Raw genomic sequence first — 20,597 nt, forward strand, 5'->3', positions numbered from 1 at the left:
AGCCAGGCCTGTTTTAGGAAAGGGGATGATTCAGGAAGCAAGACCTGGATGGCATGCTTCTGTTCTGGGTGTAGGCTAGTGGAGAATGGGAGACCGAGACTCTCTGTAAAACAAAAAAGTATATCATTTGTGCTGAATGTTTTGGAGACAACTGTAGCAGGACGAGCCACAGACAACACCCCTCAGACACTGGGTTAAAGAAGGAAGTGGCTTTATTCAGCCAGGAGCATCGGTAGACTTGCTCTCAAGAACCGAGCTCCATTAAGAAAGAGTTCCTGGCCCTTTTAAGGGCTTACAACTCTAAGGCGTCCACGTGACAGGGTCGTGATAGATTGAGCAAGCAGGTGGTACGTGACTAGGTGGGGGTGGTTAGCAAGGCAAGTATTTCTCCACACCATTGTCTGTGATCTATGGATAGTACAAGCTCTACGGTGGGGGTTAATGTTTAACCTACAGGCCTGGCCAGTGGCACCGATCAGTCTGTTATTTTTCAGTTTTTACTTCCTCCTTTTCTTTGGAGACAGGAGACAGTAAGAGAAATGGCCTCTCTCCTCACAATGACACAAGTAAGCCAGAGGCTGGGGAGTCTGTTGAGGATGGCTGGGAATTGATGGCCATGGGAGCCCTTTGCAAGGATGGACACGAAGCTAAGATGCAAATCACAGAGCTAAGACACTGTGTGAAAGCCGAAGGACAAGCATCCAGGCAGGAGGAAGAGCAAGTTAAATGGGTGGAGAGGGAGCACCCTAGCAGGAGAGGAGGGAGGGAGCATTGAGTCAGGGAGGGTTGTGGCCTGACCATCGAAAGCCTTGTGGGGCATGTTCAGAAATTTGGACTTTCTCTTCAGGAAGATGGCGAGCTGGTGAGTGCAAGAGCAATTCCCAGGAAACAGACTAAAATTCTAACACATGTGCAGGCTTCTCCATGGACACCGATGGTCCCAGAGGCCTAGATCTTGCAAGAAAAGGCACATGCCTGCCTGGGGATGCTCCAAGGGACGGGTTAAACATTCACACATCTACACCTTAGATGAGGCAGCATGTGCCGTCCTTAGGATGCCCTACATCCCAGCGTGCCCGGGTCAGTCCCCACTCGCATATGTTGCCCTGATATTGATTACTCATAACACCCCCTTTCACTCTTAATCGTTTCTCGGTTTGAATGATAAATTATATGGCTACCTAATTATATGATTTGCTTCCACATAATTTAAGCCTCAGCTCATGAGGCCCATTACTATTGGGTCGATGGTTTATTCTACCTTGAAATATAAATTCCTTGCAATTAATAAAAACTGTCACATGTTTATGTCTTATTTCTCCTGCTGCACTGTGTATTCCCAAGGGCAAGACACGTGTGTTTATCAGTTCGTTTTGATAAAGAGCATGTATTAGTCCATTTTGTGTTGTGTTGCTATGAAGGAACACCTGAAACTGGGTAACGTATAAAGAAAAGAGGTTTGTTTGGCCCTTGGTTCTGCAGGCTGTATAAACATGGTGCCAGCATCTGCTTGGCTTCTGGGGAGGCCTCAGGAAGCTTTACTCATAGCAGAAGGCAAAGGAGGATCAGGAGTGTCACGTGGTGAGGAGGGAGCAAGAGAGCGAGGAGGAGGAGGTGCCAGGCTCCTTTCAACAACCAGCGCTCCCATGAACTCATTACCACTGGGAGCACACCCCGTCATCCGTGAGGGACCTGCCCCCATGACCCAGACACCTCCCACCAAGCTCCATCACCAACACTGAGGATCACATTTCAACATGAGATTTGGAGGGACAAACATCTAAATCATATCTGAGCTTTCCCACATCTAACATGAAAGTAATACGCAGGCTTCGGCACATTACTGCTCATAAATGAGGTCATTTTGTCTTCACAGCAAAATTATTGGAGTATGGACAGTCATTTCCCATTTATGAACTGGAGAGGTAAAGTGAGTCGCCAAGGTCTCACAGCCACTAACTGTCAGAATCAGAACTTAAACTTGGGTGTGACAGGCTCCATCTCTAGGCATCTTTCTAAGCCACCACCCTGCCACTGAAGGCCTGGCTGACCTCTCTCCCAGGGCAGGTCCTGACTGCCTAATAAGACAGAGGAGAAGGCACAATAACCTTTCCTGTCTCGGTTTTGCAAATATAAAGCGCCCTGTAACTGCTGAATAATAACAGCCGTCAGCCTTGGCAGGTGATCAGGACATAGTGAGGACTGTTGACGGTGTTGAGATTTTTATGACTATCTCCTAATGGGTGTCAGGTCAGATGTAATTCCCTGTAATGTCAGAGCTTATCAGTCTCGCTCAAGGCAGTCAGACATGGCCCACACAGCCAGGGTGTTCTTGGTGCACGTTCAAACCATCTGAGTCTCTTCTCAGAGGGTTTTCTGAACACCAGCCCCCAGGGAGGTACACACGGAAGATGCAGGTATCCCTGGGACTAGTTGGTTGAGGGAGCCACAGCTGGGGCCTTCACTAGCAGCCTTCACCTGTAGCCTCAGGGAGGCTTGTAAGGTCCTTTGTGCTCTCTCGGGGGCAGAGCCATGGTGCCAGGGGAACCCCAGGGACTGGAGAGTCCTCATGTTCTTTCCCTCCCTCCTGAGGCAGGCTCAGAGCTGTGGCTGCCAAGACCATTCTCACTCTAGCTCAGCCTACAGCCACCGGAGAGAACTGGGTTTCAATACTGCCAAGTACCACTTATCAGTCCCTCTAGGCCTCAAACTCTACCCCTGTAAGCCTCGGTGACAGGGGCCACCTCACAGGGCTGCTGTGTAGTTGAAATGCCTGGGGGCTTGCACACAGTAGGTGCTCAGACTAGGGGAGCCATCAGCATCCTCATCATCACATCCTCGCCCTCTTCAGGGGCTGGAGCTCTGAAAGAGCAGAAGGTGGGCATGGAGGAGGTGACCTCCCCCCATAAGCTGCCTTCTATGTCTCTGTCCTGGGACACCCCAAGGGGCAGGGGAACCCCGAGCTGAGAGGGTGACACACAGAAGGCTAAGTTGTCTCCTGCAAAATGCTTCCCCGGGCCCAGCTCTTCCCCTGGTTTTCTGCACCCTGCAATGGGTCCACAATTAGGTTAATGAGTAAATTGGATTCGGAAGCCTGGAGAAATGATATCCTGGGCCACCCTGCTCTAAGCAAGAGCTGTTTATCAATGCCAGTGGGGTACACACATCCTCCATTCAATTCTCTGTTCATAAGTTTTCATTTTATTGTTTACTTTCAATTACGGAAATTTTCAAACACTCCCCAAAGTAGAGAAAATAATATAATGAATCCTCATTTTTAACAATTACGTGTTTCTGTCATTCTTCTCTCAGCTGCCCCATACACATAAATTTTTAAGGCAAAATCCCAACATCGTGTCATTTCACTCCTAAATACATCCTTGTGGTGCCCCAGCCATCTTTGGTGCATGGTTGGGGAGGCGGGGAGAGGGGTGGGGGAGGTGGGGAGAGGGGTGAGGGAGGCGGGGAGAGGGGTGGGGGAATTCCACTTCAAAGACATGGGTGACGGGTCCTGGAATGGAACCAGAGTCCAGGGCCTCCAGAACTGCTCTTTACAAACATCCCATAATGCACCTGGAGAGCAGGGAGTTAGGAGTAGATGTGGGAGGAATCTACCTTGGAATCTTATCTTGGAATCTAACGCCAGCATGGAGGACATCACCCAGCCCTGGAAATGTCCGGGTGTCTGGAGATGCATCCACGCCAGGACCCATGAGCAAGGGAGAGAATGCGACCAACTCCTGGGACTCTAGGGCAGCAGTCTTGGGGAAGTGTGGCATCGTCACTGTGAGAGAGAGCTGGAGGCAGCCACCAGCTCCCCCTCCCTGCCCTCCTCTGCCAAAGGAAGGCCCTGCTATTTCCACACAAGCGGCTTGCAGAAGGAGCCTGTTAAGAGGATGACTGGTCCACTGAAAAAGCGGCAGCAGCTTCAGAAAGGTTAAAATGTGACTCCCCCGCCCCTGACAAAAAAACTGTTTTCAATTAAGAAAACAAGGTGTCTATGGCCATAATACCATGGACGTGCCTGGTATCATCTGATCTCAGAAGCTAAACAGGCTCTGGCTTGATTAATACTTGGATGGAAGAAAACAAAGTGTGCCCATTTTACAGATAAGAAAGACAAGCCTCAGAGAAATAAAAAATTTATTAGCCACCGGGTGACAGAGGCGGCTCTAATCCAGTGATTCCTTCCCTCCTTCCTCATCTTGTCTTCCTGGTTCAAGGTTAGCTCCCAGAGCTCATTCCCGGGAGGAAACAGTTCTGGGTGACTGATTCATTGATCAGCTTGGTTTGGGTTTCATAAAACGCTGTGCTGGAACACTGAGTCGGTACTTCTCCCAAGTTTCCAGTTCGGAGACAAGAGGAGAATGCTAAAAGCTTGAATATGCAAATGAACATTTGGACAGATTTCCTCTAGAGTTTCGGCCTCCAGGCAAATGATTTATTCCCTGCAGAAATGCATTTTTGTTTCTGCTTAACGGGTGAAAAAGGAGAAAAGATTTTTCGGGACAACCAAGCTTAGGAATAAAAGTCTCCATGGGAAATGTACTTTTCTGAAAGCAAATGTTGGCTAAACAAGGACAGTGTTGACTAAACACGTGTTCCCCTCACCCAAAGGAATGGAGTCAGAGAATCCCCCAAGCTCCAAATTGTGGGGGCAGATGGATCTCTTAGAAGTTCACGGTTTGCCTTTCTCCTGCCCAGCCCCATGCCTTAAGCAAAGTGTGGGATGGTCTCGGGAGGACACCCACAAATGTAAGTAGGAAGGTGGGAAGCAGCCTCTCCTCTAATATAGGAAAACAGCTGTGACAGACAGAACAAAGCATGTGGTTCAGACACGAGACCCTGAGCTAGCCCTGGGGAGGGAGAGAGCAGCTCTGCAGCCCTTATCCTCAGGAAGCCCTGAACGCTGAGAGGCACTGTTACAGAACCGAACTGGGGTCCAAGCGCTAGGTGAGTAAAACCCGACAGCCACACCGAGGTTTCACAGCAATAAAAAGGAAAGCGTTTATTTGCAGGGCACCAAGCAAGGAGGATCTGGAAGCTACTGCTCAGCTCCTGACCTCCCGCATGGCTTGAGGGTGAAGGTGTTTAAAGGTAGGGGTAGGCTGGGTGCAGTGGCTCACATCTGTAATCCCAGCAATTTGGGAGGCTGAGGCAGGCAGATCACTGGAGGTTGGGAGTTCAAGCCAGCCTGGCCAACATGGTGAAATCTTGTCTCTATTAAAAGTACAAAAATTAGCCAGGTGTGGTGGCACACGCCTGTAGTCCCAGCTACTTGGGAGGCTGAAGTGGGAGAATTGCTTGAATCCGGGAGGCAAAGGTTGCAGTGAGCCGAGGTCACGCCACTGCCCTGCAGCCTGAGAGACAGAGCAAGACTGAAAATAAATAAATAAATAAATAAATAAATAAATAAATAAATAAATAAATATAGGGGTAAACTTCAGAAGAGCAGAAGCCACAGGCAAAATCAGAAATCAATATATGGAGGGTACACACTGATTTTGGCCTAAAAGGGTGGGGGCATCTTTAAAGGGGAGGAGCTTACAGGTCATAGGAGGATTCAAAGATTTTCTGATTTGCAATTAGTTAAGGAAGAGAAGCTTTGTTTAAAAATTGGGGGTCAGCAGAAAAACATGTTAACTGGCTAGGGGACAGGGTGACTCCCACCAAGCCTCTCAGGAATAAACTTAAAACAAAGAACAGTGTGGTCAGAGTTCTGTCTGCAATTCCCCCTTATCCAAGGTCTACCTGTCAGCGAATCCCACCGGGGTCTGCAGTGGGGTCTGGGTGTGTGAAAGAACTCAGGGACATATGTTGAGATGTTATCTTTCATTTCTGTAGAGAAACCACAAATCTCTGGACTTATTTCCTTGGCTTTAGGTGACGATTGCTTTCTTGCTTACTTACTTCTCAGGCCTACCTAGGTGCCTGGAATTTCCCTTCGAGGAACGCAGGAGTTTTCTTTATTTTCATGCTTGGGAAGGCTCATTAGGCCCCTAAGAGGGGGTCCCTTCCCCATCTCAGGACTAAAATGCAATGAAGATGTTGCTCAGGTATGCTCGGGGAAGACAGGCTGGGAGGGCTGGGGCCACCTTTAAGGAGAATTCCTAACATATTGGGTGCCCGAACCCCTGATGGGACCTTGTGGTCTTGAATGAAAAGCTCAGGCATTAGCTCTGTGTGCCCACTGACTTTTACTAAACAGGCTGCTGCCCAGCCTGGTTCGACGTGACCCCACCCCCACCCCCTTTCTCTGTGCTCCCCCATCACCCAGCCCACATGGTGGGACCTTCACTCTCATGACCAGCTCAGGCCATGCTGTGCACTCCTGATGAAGCCTCTTGAGCGCCTTCTTCAGAGCTGCTGATAATCTGGCATTGAATGGCCAGGCTGGAGGTTGAATGCTGAATCCTTTTGAATGCTGTGGTAAAGCCTGGCATGTCTCAGCACTGTCTCCTTTTGTGTTCAATCACCTTGACACTGCAGAGGCAGCTGGAGAGGGATGGGTCTGTGGAGGATGCCCCGCAGAGTGAAGCCGAGATGATGCAGCCACCAGGGCCGGAGGGTGAGTTTCCTAGTCCTTGTGTGTAGCTGGGTCACTATTTTTAGTTGGAACCTCCAGTCAAAAATGTCAAACAGGGAAAATGAATGTGGGCTTGGCTGAGAAGAAGCCAGAGGTGAAGGTTTTGTTCCATCTCACTTAGCGGCTCAGTCTGGGACTTGGAAAAGGCCTTTTCTCAGTTCTGGGCCCAGGCTTTCCCACTTGAACAGCTGACATTCTGCGGATCAGAGACCACCACTACCCCAGGGAAAAGGGACTTAGCCGTAGGAAGCCAGCAGCCTGCTGGAAAGTTCTTGCAGATGTCTGTAATGCTGAGGTTTGCACCCAGCTCTCCCGCTCTTGCCTGCGAAAGTCAGAAAATGTGGCCGGGTGCAGTGCTTACATCTGTAATCCCACCATTTTGGGAAGCCAAGATGGGAGAATCACTTGAGCCCAGCAGTTCAAGACCAGCCTGAGCAACATAGCAAGACCCCATCTCTAGTGACTGTGGGCCTAGCTACTCGGGAGGCTGAGGCAGGAGGATCGTTTGAGCCCAGGAGTTCAGAGATTGAAGTGAGTCACGATGACACTACTGCACTACAGCCTGGGCAACAGAGTGAAATTCTGTCTCTAAAATATAAAATGAATAAAAAATTTAAAAATTCAAGAAGCAGAAAAGGGAAATGTTTAGCAGGGTCACAGATGCCACAGATTTGAGCATGCTGCGGAGGAGCCCCACCTGCCACCACCCCATCAGCCAGGCCCGCTGGTCCGTCCCCGCAGCCTCAGGACCCCCAAATCTAGAGATCCCCAAGCCATGGAAGATGCATGGGACTCAGGACTGGAAGAGAGATCAGCAAGGCAACTTCTTCATCTCCCGGCTAACTGATGGAGCTGTTGATGAAAAAATCAAACTCCGTAAGGTATTTTTCAGAGGTTTCTTCTGAGCCAGTATGAGTGACCATGGCCCCGGAAATGCAGTCTTAAGAGGCCCTGAGAGAGTGCGTCCGGGACAGTTGGATTACGGCTTAGTTTTGTACATTTCAGGCAGGCAGGAGTTGCGAGTGAAGACATGAATTAATACATGGAAGGTGTATTTTGGATCAGCCCCAAAAGGTGGAATATCTTGAAGCAGGGACTTATAGATCATCAGTGGACCTAGAGATTCTTTCATTTGCAACTGATTAAAGGAGTAGAGCTTTGTCTAAAAATTTGGAGTTAGCAGAGAAGAATGTTTTAAGTTAAGGAAGTTTGTTAACCAAACTACTGGGTCAGAGTGACCTGTAGGGGTGCATGACTTACCCCTTGTCTGGCACGGCCTTAGGTCCTGTTTATAATTGGTATCTTATTGTTGCAAAGGGTCTGCTCTGTCAGTCTTCTGATCTCTATTTTAGCATGAACGCCAAGCAGTGGTTTTGTCTAAACTCCAAAAGGGAGGGAGTGTAACGAGGCGTGTCTGGCCTCCCTTCCTGTCATGGTCAGACACTCATTTTCTAAGATTTTTCTGGGGTCCCCTAGGCCAAGAAGAGGTACTCAGCTGGTAGGGGCTTAGGATTTTATTTTCAGTTTACAGAGAGCTATTGATAGAAACGCCTCCATGACTCTGATGGCTTGAACGAGAATTCTCTCTCTCTCAGTCTCTTTCTCAACACTCAAGGTAGAATTCTCATAAAATACATATGATGCTGCCAGGCGTGATGGCTCACGCCTGTAATCCCAGCACTTTGGGAGGCCAAGGAGGGTGGATCACCTGAGGTCGGGAGTTCGAGACTAGCCAGACCAACATGGAGAAACCCTGTCTTTACTAAAAATACAAAAATTAGCAGGGCATGGTGCTGCATGCCTGTAATCCCAGCTACTTGGGAGGCTGAGGCAGGCGAATCGCTTGAACCCAGGAGGCAGAGGTTGTGGCGAGCCGAGATTGGGCCATTACACTCCAGCCTGGGCAACAAGAGTGAAACTCTATCAAAAACAAACAAACAAACAAACAAACAAAAAATGAAAAACACCATATGATGCAATACCTAGATATGTTCTGAACTTCATACTTATTAATTCTCATGTATAACATATGCTCCAGGCGGTAGCAAGAATGTCAGCTCAGGACAGCCCGGTCCTCACTCATCTGCAATGAAAGACTCTCATTAGTGGTGCTGGGGGAAGGATTTAACTGTAGAATGTTGAATGATCATGTGAATAAATTACATAGAGACCCAGAATACGTTATATGATGATCAGCCAACTTAATCAAGGATGTTCTTTCCATGAATAAAGTATTTGGAATTTGTAGTATTAAGAAGGGAGGGAAGTCCATGAGATGTGGCTGCAGTGAAGTGCTATATCATGTCCCTGGTTCTGCTTGTAACTGTGAAAGCTGCTGCTTTTTTTTTTTTTAACTTGTCTCCACAGAGAAAGTGAAAGCTCACTTGAGCATGATCATAGCTCACAGTAGCCTCTAACTCTTAGGCTCAAGTAATCCTTCCACCTCAGCCTCCACAGCAGCTAGAACTATAGGTTTGTGCCACCATACCCAACTAATTATTTTATTTTATTTTTTGTTGAGATGGGGCCTTGTCATGTTGCCCAGGCTGGTCTGGAACTTCTGGCCTCAAGCAATCCTCCTCCCGCCCTGGCCACTCAAAGTGCTGAGATTATGGGCATGAGCCACAGTACCTACTCAAAAGCTTCTTAAATCAGATCTGGGCTGGAACTGGACTCCAAAATATGGGAACTAACACATGTTTTATTAGGCTGCCAGCTGAGGGGACTTTGCTGAATTTGTGGTCTCAAGACCCTGGGAGTGACAGCTCTCCTCCCTTCCCGCCCCCCACACACCAGACACACACACACACACACACACACACACACAGACACACACACACACACAGTCACCAGTCAGGTATGCAGAGATGAGAAATGAGCTGAAGATCCCACCTGCTGAGGTCCTGAGACTCCTGGCCACACAGAACAATAGCTCCTATTCCCTGAGCACCTACTATGTGCCACACACAGCTCTAGGTGACTTTGTAAAATGGCCCGTTGGTCAAATTTACATAACAGGGATGTAGCACCTTCCCCCAGCTCATTTTCTAGAGAGGATGCCCCTCTTCCAGCCTGAGGAGCCGCTGTCAATGCCAGGGAGCTCTCCTCTAGTTGTAACCAAGTGGACGCTCATTCAGCCTGGGCCACTTACATTCTCTTTTTGGGGGATGGGGAACTGGGCTCAGAAATACATAGAGGCCATTGAGAGGCAGGCCCCGGCCACGCAAGCCTGGGCTGGTGCTTGCAGATGGGAGCTCCAGGTTTCCTACCTACAGAGAGAGGAAAATGAACCAGCAAATGTACAGAGAGGATAAGGAATAGAGCGGGGTGCGGGATGGAGCTGTTGATCACCAAAGCTCCAGACAGATTCCAGCCCTCAGCTCCCAGCCTTCCTGAGAACCCACCTTCCCGTAGCTGCACTGATTCCATGGATGTTCTATTGTACTGGGTGCTGCTGGGGGCCAGGCCTTGTGGCCTTGTTCCAGGGCCCGGTGTGCAGTACTCCCTGTCCAGGGCGCTTCCACTCTAATGGGCTCTGTGAGGCACGTCCATTCTTTTAAATAAATCTTTGTTTACTGGAGTGAGCCCAAGTAGATTTCTATTTCCTGCACCCAAGAGATGTGTCATGAGGACCAGGATGGTATGGATTTTCTCAGTCTACAGAAGATGACTGGGAGGCTCCGAAGAGGCGAGAAGTGGCCCAAGGTCACCCAGACGCAGAGCTGGACATTTTATTTTTATTTTTATTTGTTTTCTTATGAACAAGGTCTCACTCTGTCGCCCAGGCTGGAGTGCAGTGGTGTGATCATGGCTCACTGCAGCCTCTACCTCCTGGGTTCAAGCGATCCTCCCACCTCAGTCTCCCTTGCAGCTGGGATCACAGGTGTGCACCACTGTACTCAGCTAATTAAAAAAAAAATTATAGAAACAGGGTCTCACTTTGTTGCCCAGGCTGGAGTGCAGTGGTTCGATCGTGGCTCACTACAGCCTCAATCTCCTGAGCTCAAGCCATCCTCCTGCCTCAGCCTCCTGAAAAGCTGAGAATACGGGCACTCACCAACATGCCCAATTTGTTTTAATTTTTCTATAGGCAAGGTCTCTCTATGTTGCCCAGGCTGATCTCCAACTCCTAGGCCTAAGCGATTCTCCTACCTTGGCCTCCCAGAGTGCTGAGATTACAGGTGTGAGCCCTGGCACCTGGCTTTGAGCTGGATTTTGAAAGCAGCACATCATCTTGAAGCACACTCGCTTCCCACAGGGCTGTCATTGCCTCCCAGGGGCTAAAAGAGTTCATTCTGCCAAAAGAGTTCGGGGCCCTGCACCCAGGGTAACCCCTGGGGTCAATAGCAGAAACCCCAAAGGGTGCTGGGAAAGTTCTGCTCATAGCAACACACCCTCCAGGGTGTTTTGAATGCTATATGATGTTGATTCTCACCACAGCCCTGCTGGAGCCACAGCACAGGTGTTACCTCGCTTTTACAGTTGGAGAAACCCTGAGCTTGGAGCAGCCAAGGGGCCTGGTGCAGGAGGGGCAGGACTCCACCCAAGACTCCTGACCTCTGCTCTTTTCACCACCCAGCAATACTTTAAATCTGCACCTACCTTTTACATCATCTCCTCTGATCCCTTCCCTCCTTGGGCTGTTTGCTATTTCTTCTTGGCCCAGTCTCCTCTACAAATTTGCCACCCAACTTCTCAAATATTTTTCACCCCTTCCCAGTGAAGCCCCCTTCTCCCCTAAAGTCAGGCTCCCCTTGTCTTCCTCACACACTCTCTTGAAACACACCACAAACCAACCACTGTGTTCTCCCCTCCCCTAAACCACTCTAACCAGGTGCATGGTACCCCATCAGTATCACCGTCTCCACCTAATGGCCAGGAGAAACCTGAAGTCAGCAGTGACTTCAGTCTCTTTCTCTTCCTACGTCATTCACAACATGTCAGCATCACTGGCAAAATTTCTGTCCAATCCAACCACTTCCATTGCTTCAATGTATCTCTGTCCTGTCTCAACTGGATGGCTGCAGTGGCCTCCGGAGAGGTCTTTCTGCTTCTTCCATTGTGGCTGAGTCTATTCTGTAAACAGCAGCCAGGGGCATCCCCGTGCATGCTGGCACCTTTGGATAAAAGCCAGGCTGGCACCAGGTGCGGTGGAATCCCCAGGGTGATGTTCTCCGAAGACCAGCACTGGAGTGTCGGGAAAGCCTCATGCTAAAATGCTGATTCCTGGCCCTGAGCCCATCCCTGCAAGTCAGAGTGGCTTAGGATGGGGTGGGAATTGCTGTTTAAGAAGGTCCCAGCTGATTTTTCCGCACGCCAAATGTTGAGGGCCATGGAGGATTCTGACAGGCGAGGAGGAAGGGCTTTGGAAGGAAGGAGCCCTCGGTCCCTGCAGTCACTGATCAAAGTCAGAATCTAAGCTCCTGGGCTGGGGCTGAGAAGCAGCTGAGGGTCAGGAGCCCAGCATTGAACATCCGGCCCTACCACTGCCTCGACGTGCAGGCTCCAGCTGAAGGACTCTCTTTGAGAAACCCACGTTCCAAGTCTCAAAACGAGATAATGACATCTGCCTGGCAGGGCTGCCGTGTGGATTAATACCTTTGCAGTTTACCCAGCACTTAGCACAGGTGCTAAATGCCTCACAAATGTGGGCATTATGGTAATTAGTGATGTGTCTTCCCGAAAATATCAGTGATTTTCTGGTTGATGGATTTACATAACTTGAAGGCCAGTGGGGCTTCCCTGTGGAATGTGCCTCGGATTCCCAAGTAACATTATTCTCCGTTACCCTCTCCTTACACACACACCTCTAACACACATATGTACACATGTACCTGCACACATACACCCGCCTAACTCACATATGCACCTAGCACACATAGACACATGCACATTCACACATATACCCACCTAACACACACCTAACACAAATATATACACATACACACGCCCACCTAACTCACACACACACTCCTGACACACATATATACACATACAGACATATACCCACCTAACACACACACACCTAACACAAATATATACACATACATATGCCCGCCTAACACACACACTCCTAACACACATATATACACATGCACACATACACCCACCTAACACACACACCCCAGCACACATACATACACATACACACATATATACACATACACACCCATCTAACACACACACACCCCCCTAACACACACCTGACTCTCACACACACACCTAACACACATATATACACATGCACACATACACCCACCTAACACACACACCCCTAACACACATACACACATATATACACAGACCCACCTAACACACACACACCCAACACACATATATACACATACACACGTACACCCACCTGACTCTCACACACACCTAACACACTTATATACACATAAACGCATACACCCACCTAACACACACGTACCTAACACACATATACACACATTCACACATACACCCACCTGACTCACACACACTCCTAACACACATATATATACATACACACATACACCCACCTAACTTACACACACACTCCTAACACACATATATACACATACACCCACCTAACTCACACACACACGCACCTAATACACATACACCCACCTGACTCACACACACACACCTCACACACATATATACACATACACACATACACCCACCTAACACACACACACCTAACACACATCTACATGTGCACATTCACACATACACCTGCCTAATTCTCATGCACACTACTGGCACACATATATACACATATACCTGCACATACACACCCATCTAACTTACATATACACCTAGCACACACACATAGACGCTCACACATCCCTCGATACACACCTATCCACGAGCCCCATCTCAGTCCCTGCGAGGCTCCCGCTGAGCCCAGCACTGTGTGTGGTAGGGAAGGACTTGGCAGGTGTCTGGAGTGGGAGGCGCTGGCCCGTGGTCTGGATGCCCAAGGCTGGCGCTCTGCTTCCCTCTCTTTAACTCCTCAGGGACTAGGAAATCCTGCCTTTCCCTTTCTGGGGCTTCCTAAGTGCTGTGAGTGGTGCCACCTACTTAGGAATCGGTTGGTTTCATTCTTCTGACAATAGTTTGCTCCAGGTCAGTTTGGGACTGCAAATAAAAGATTTTCTTTATTTTTTGGCAGGGAGGGACATTTCACTTTTTAAATCAGCTTTCTAAAGTATGATCTCCATATAATCACCTAGAAGCGTACAGCACAATGGTCTTGACAGATGCCAGCATCCTTGGAACCACTGCCACCACCAACGTCTCAAACCATTCCATCAAACCCAGAACACTCCTGGTGCCCTGAAGCGTCTCCCTTCAATGGCAGAACCAGCAGAGATTCAGTGGTCACAAGGTGAGTGAGGCGGCCTTGGTCTGGCTCCTGGCCATTAATTTTAAATAATTTGCATTTAACTTTGAACCACCACACCTGGCCATATTGGATAGTGCAGGAGGAATAAACTCACTGGCACATCCTTCTGGGGGTTCTACTGTGTGCCCCTCTCCAAGCGGAGCGTGTGGGAACAGAGAGCAGCATCCCTGCCACAGTGGGTGGCGGTCTGCTTGTGAGATATTTTATTTTCTTGAAACAAATAAAAAAGACAAAAGGATGCATGGTGTAAAAACTAGTGTTCAGGCTAAAATCAAAAAACCATTAGTGGGCAACACAGCACAGAGTGGGCTCTGCCCAGGCCACATGTGTGCAGTGCCAGGGCTCGGCTTCAGACCCAGATGTCCACACCCAGCCCTGCCTATTACACAGAGGCGGACAGAGCTGTGGGCCAGCGGCAGGCAAAAGGCCATGGGGCAACCAGAACTCTCCATCAGGGCATTGCAGCCTTTAAGAGAAGGTGGGAACTGCTGCATTTGCCCCGCCCTGGATCTCAGCCCAGGAAATCCACTGTCACAGAACAACAGTCTTAGGAGCTTTCTTATCGAGACAGTAGGAAGCTTTTAAACACATCAGTGGTGAACGCCAGGCGGGTCTCTGGAACTTTTTCATCTTGGAAAACTGAAACTCTCTACTCATTGAACACTGTACACTTGATTGAGAGCAAATTGTATGTGTTTTTGCCAGCCTCTTCCTGAAGGCGGACATTTGTCTTGATCTGTATTGGAATTCTTTATCTATGTTTAAATTTTGTATGAGATTGAATTCATGTGTATGTGAACTGAAATGAAATTAAAATGTCAAACTACAAAAAGGGGGATATTTTTATTTAAAAAGACAACATTCACCCCATAATCATACCTTGTGCCCCCCTAGGCTGGCATGAGGCAATCCACTGTTTGTAAGCATAGACTTGGGGTCAAGGTCCGCACTCCACCTCTTCTTTAACTTCTCTCTAACTCAGTTTCCTCATAGAAAAATAAAAGCCCTGACTTCACAGGACCATGGTGATGATTTACTCAGTAAGGTACGCAGCACAACATCTGATGCAGAGTAAAAATTAATGCATGTCTAATGTTTACTATATTCCAGCCACAATGTTAAGCTCTTCATACAAACATCAACCCTCCAAGGTGGATGTGATTATTAGTCCTACTCTCAGGATGAGAAAACTAAGGCATATGATTAAATTGCCCGGTGCTAATAAGTAATTGCACCGGGATTAACACTCAGGCACTCTGATTCCAGTGCTGTGTTTTTAACCATTAGAGTTAAGTGCCTGCATTTGTTTCCTATGTCTGTGTAACAGGAATTATTTATTTATTTATTTGAGTAAGGGGCTCACTCTTTTGCCCAGGTGGGAGAGCAGTGGTGTTATCCCAGCTCATGACAGCCTCAAACTCCTGGGCTCAACCAGTCCTTCTGCCTCAGCCTCCCAAGTAATTAGGATTACAGGGATGCGCCAGCACACCTGGCTTTTTTTTTTTTTTTCCAATTATTTGTAAAAATGATATCTTGCTTTTTTGTGCAGGCTGGTCTCGAACTCCTGGGTGCAAGCAATCCTTCCACCTCGGCCTCCCAAAGTGCTGGGATTACAGGCATAAGCCACCGCGCCCAGCCAGGAATGGATTTTCTCACAGTTCTCGATGGCGGAAGTCTGAGATCAAGGTCTTGGCAGGGCTAGGTCTCTCTGAGGCCTTTCTCCCCAGCTTACAGGTCGCCGCCTCCTCTCTCTGTCTTTCCTTGTCTTCCTTGTGTCCACAGTTGTGTCCAAATTCCCCTTTCTCATAAGGACGTCAGTCATGTTGGATTAGGGCCCTCCCTCCTGACCTTGTTTTAGCTTAATCTCTGCAACTTAACCCTTAACCTCAGTAAAGATCCTATTTCCAAATGTGTTCACATTCTGAGGTCCTGAGGATTAGGACTTTGAAAGGATTAAAACAGGCTCTTCTGGCATATTGACAATTTCAGCTAAAGACTCTTGAGAAACAGCAGGTGCAAAAAGATCACAGTGACCTCCATGCTGTACCTTGAGATGAAATTCCAATGCGAAAGATGCCCTCTCCACCCTAGAAGGGAAGGCAACATCCTTATCTTTGGGAGTGAAAAGTCCAAACTGAGAGCATACTGTGAGTACCTCATTAGCATCACTCCATTCTCTGAGCTTCCCTGCAGACTTCAGTTGCTTCTTCACAGCTCTGCTCTTTGTCCCGTCCAATCTCTGAGTAACTGACTCACTGCTTCTGCAGGTCTTCATTTCTGCAGGAGGGCTCCCATGCTACATAAATCCTGCATTACACTTTTCTCCTGTTAGTCTATGTTATGTCCATTTAATTCTCAGGCCCAGCCGGGACCCTAAGAGGACAGAGGTGGAGTATTTCCACCCCTACAACTTTACCCGATCACAATTCAATCCTAACAGTGCCTTTCTCTGGAGGGGCTCTGCCAGCATGAATTCCTGTACGGGTGGAAGCCTCACAGTCCAGTCTACCAGTGAGGTCCACATGGGATTGGCTGGAGGGAGCTACGAAGTCAAGCGGCGTCAGGTACAGAGAAACAAATCCCACATCCAAAGGCCCGGAGGCGGTAGAGCAAACCACGCACAGCCGGGTGACTTAAGGGCAAGGAAGTCTTCCTGCAGGAGGTGAATTTGGCACAAGGGATACGTTTTTAGGCCCTGAGTGGACGATCTGGGTTTCAAACTGGACTTTTGAAAAACACACTCTTATTGTAGAAGGGCCTGTGAGTTTGTTTTAATCACTTCTCAAAGCTACGCTACGCATTCACAGCTCAGGATCCCCAGTTTAGCCTAATAAAAAAAAGTAATTACATCATATTACAGATAATTTGATTGTGTCTGAGACGATAATTGAGTTAAAACGCTTATTGTAACAGACACATCAGATTGGCAAGGAGGAAGCTCGGCTTAAATACAAACAGTGTTGAGAGTGGAATTAAAGGATTGCCATTGCAGTTAATCCAATAGTAATTATTTTCTGAACATAAATTCCTGAGTAGCGAGGACACAATTATATCTACAAACAGTCATAAGAAAATAATTACTCCACGTTCCACCTGAAGCAACAGTCCATAAAAGCTCTGGTGCCGCTCTCCAGGAAGCCGGGCTCTTTCCATCAGAAACTCACGGCCGATGCCAGTACTGAGAAAAAGGCTCCCAAGCACTGCGGGACTCCCCAGGCAGCCTTATGACAGGCTTTCCAAGTGTGATTGCTCTGCCCGCGTGACACCCAGGCCCACCGTGTATATGACCACCCCAACAGGCCGACACTTAAGACACCCCAGAGGATGAACATGCACGTCTTTCGTTCACAGACTGCAGTCTCCAGCCTCACCCCCTGGGCCACCCACCCTCCCCCGCTGGACTGACAGCCTTCCCGTACCATCCAGAGGCCATGGCCTACTTTGTCAACCCTCCCTTGTGAAGATCCTCATCTTCCTGCCATGCCTGCCCAGCCAGACTCTAGCCCTGCATCAGCCAGACCCACTGGTAGATGTCAGGGCGATCTCACACTCGGTCCTGGAGCTGCCCAGGAACCTCACTGTCCTCCTGTGCTCTCCCTCGCTCTCCTTGGTCACTTGCTCACCTGGTGAGCTTTCCCCTCTCCAAAGCGACTCCACCTCCTACTCCAGATCCTCTCCATCCCAATCCACAGAGGGCATGGGATAAAGGAGAAGCCCCAGACAGGAACTTCTTCAACTTCTGCCTCTGGCCCTCAACGACGCCTGCAAACAATGTCACCTGTAAAGCTCTTCTGCTTGGGTTTTGTCCTAAGGAGGTACCTGTTCTCCTCCTCACTCAGGCTGGCTCCTCACAGTCTCCAATCCTGTCCCATCCTGACTCCTTTGCAGGCCTCCTATGTGGGCTTCGGTGCCCCCTACCTCGAAAGCTTATTCCCTCAACTCCACGGGCACCTCAGTCAAACTTCTGGAAGATCTCCCTCCTTGCTCAGGGCAGCCTCTTTGCACCCTAGCCTCTGTCTCAGCATCCGCTAGCATCGCTCTCGCAGCAGGAGCCGCCCTGCTCTGCTCACCAAGATGCTGCCAGTGTAGCTGGGCTGGAGCCCTGCACCGCGCTGGAGTCCCGCTCTCCCCAGAGCCCCGGCCCTGCTGTGTGCTGCTCCTCCCTTTCTCTGCAACTCCCTCCTGGGCCTCTGAGGTTCTTTGTTGTGGCTGCTCCATAAAACCTGGTGATGGCCAGTGTTCCACTTCTACCCCAGCCTCTTTGCTTCCACCTTATGGTATTCTCCCTGGTGATCAAATCCTCCCTGAGGTTTAAAATATACTGATGCCCCCAGGTCTGTATCTCCAGGCTGAATCTGCATACTGAGGTCAGCTTGTCTGAATGCTGTGCCCACTGGGTTCTCTCCTGCGGGCTTGCTCTCTAGCTTTCTCTCTCTCTCCCTCTCTCTCACCCTCTCCCTCTCTTTCCTTCTCTCTCTCTCTCTCCCTCTTCTTCTCTCTCTCCTCCTCTCCCTCTCTCTCTCTTCTCTCTCTCTCTCCCTCTCTGTCTCTCCCCTCTCCCTCTCTCCCTCTCTCTCTCCTCCTCTCTTTTTCTGCCTCCTCCTCTTTATCTCTGTCTCTCTCCTCCTCTCTCTCTGTCTCTCCCTCTTTCTCTCCCTCTCTCCTTTTCTCTCTTCCCCCCTCCCTCTCTCTCCCTCTCTTCCACTCTCTCTCCTTCTCTCTCCCCCTCTCTCCCTCTCTCTCTCCTTCTCTCTCTTCTTCTTTCTCTCCTCCTCTCCCTCTCTCTCTCTTCTCTCTCTTTCTTTCTCTCCCCTCCTTCTCCCTTTCTCTCCCTCTCTGTCTCTCCCCTCTCCCTCTCTCCCTCTCTCTCCTCCTCTCTTTTTCTGCCTCCTCCTCTTTATCTCCCTCTCTCTCTCCTCCTCTCTCTCTGTCTCTCCCTCTTTCTCTCCCTCTCTCCCTCCCCTTCTCTCTTCCTCTCTCTTACTGTCTCTCTCCCTCTCTCTTTCACTTTCTATCTCCCTCTCTCTCTCCCTCCCTCTCCCTCTCTTTCCTCCTCTCTTCTGTCTCTCCCTCTTTCTCTCCCTCTCTCTCTCCTTTTCTCTCTTCCCCCTCTCTCCTTCTCTTTCCCTCTCTCTCTCCCTCTCTGTCTCCTTTTCTTTCTTCCCCCCCTCTTCCCCTCTCTCTCCCCCCCTCCTTCTCTCTCTCTTCCCCCTCTCTCCCTCTCTTTCCCTCTCTCCCTCTCTCTCCTTTTCTCTCTTCCCCCTCTCTCCCTCTCTCCCCCTCTCTCTTCCCCCTCTCTCCCTCTCTCTCCTTCCCTCTCTTTCCTTCTCTCACCCTCTCTTTCTCCTCTCCTCCTCCCTGTCCTTCTCTCTCCTCTCTCTCTCCTCTTCCTCTCTCTCTCCTCCTCTCTTTTTCTCTCCCACTTTCTCTCTCTCTCTTCCTCTCTCTCTCCTCTTTTTCTCTCCCACTTTCTCTCTTTCTCTTCCTCTTTCTCTCTCCTTCTCTGTCTCTTTCCCTCTCTCTTCCTTTCTCTCTCCCTCTCTCTCCTCCTTTCTCTCTCTCCCCTCTCTCCCTTTCTCTCTCTCTCTCCCTCTTTCCCTTTCTCTCCCTCTGTCTCTCCTCTCCCCCTCTCCCTCTCCCCTGCTCTTCTTCTCTCTCCTTCTCTCTCTCCTCCTCTTTCTCTCTCTCCCCATCTCTTTCCCTCTTTCTCTCTCGCCTCTCCTTCTCTCTTTCTGTCCCTCTTTCTCCCTTTCTCCTCCTCTTTCTCTCTCTCCCTCTCTTTTCCTCTCTGTCTCTCCTTCTCTCTCTCCCTTTCTTTCCCTCTCTCTCTTTCTCCTTCTCTCTCTCTCTCTCCCCCCACCCCCACCAATTTTCTTCTGACATTTTCTAATCTGAGGTTGCGTTACTCCATGTGCCTGGAGAAGACGATGGCAACATAGGATTCTGCATGTAAGGATTTTCCTAAGGGAAACAGGGTTGGAAGAAAATGGAGGGAAAGTGGGAAAAGCCTGGAGAATCATCAAAAGGAGGTGCAAACCTGACCCTAAATGAAGGGAAGTGGGAGGGAAGCTTGGGTGGGAGCCACCTAGACCATGGTACAGTCTAGGGAACGTCCACCAAGGCCGTCAGGGAAACCTCCAGCCAAAATCAGCCAGCAGAGTGGTGCCTTCTCCCAGTCTGCCAGGGCTTGCCTGTCTTGGGAGCCCTGCCCAGCTCAGACACGGGCTGGGAGCAGCTCCTGGGAAGCTTTGGTGTAAACGCTGCTCAGAGCACAGAAGCTTGGTCCAGATCCCTGACGTTGGAGATCTGTCAGGCGCATTCCCAGGTCACGGAAGCGAACCAGCCCCACTGACACGTGATGCTTCCTGCAGGGCTCCCTGGACACACATTCACCCCCAGTGCTGAATCCAATGGATTCTTTCTGTACTCACTGACCATCCTCCTTCTCCATGGAGGGGATTAGGCTCCGGGCCCTAGGAGAGCCAGGCTAAGGGAAGAGGTGGGAAAACATGAAATTGTTTGAGGTAGGGGGACATGGAGGGGGTGGATGCTCATTGGCTGAAGCTGAGGGGCAGGTTAATACAGGAGGGGCAAGGAATGGCCCCCAGCCGCTGTGGCCTG

At 49.5% G+C, this 20,597-nt stretch overlaps 1 long non-coding RNA gene across 1 annotated transcript; it reads left to right on the forward strand.

Annotated features, from left to right (window-relative positions):
- Window positions 1-4,719: 4,719 nt before the first annotated feature.
- On the forward strand, window positions 4,720-18,416 carry LOC100608215 (uncharacterized). The gene is made up of 5 exons (XR_001711720.3): window positions 4,720-4,953; window positions 5,918-6,056; window positions 6,490-6,568; window positions 13,743-13,958; window positions 15,526-18,416. It is a non-coding gene; the product is annotated as an uncharacterized LOC100608215 (long non-coding RNA).
- Window positions 18,417-20,597: the final 2,181 nt, after the last annotated feature.

Source organism: Pan troglodytes, chromosome 20 (genome assembly GCF_028858775.2).
Source record: "Pan troglodytes isolate AG18354 chromosome 20, NHGRI_mPanTro3-v2.0_pri, whole genome shotgun sequence".
Classification (NCBI taxonomy): domain Eukaryota; kingdom Metazoa; phylum Chordata; class Mammalia; order Primates; family Hominidae; genus Pan; species Pan troglodytes.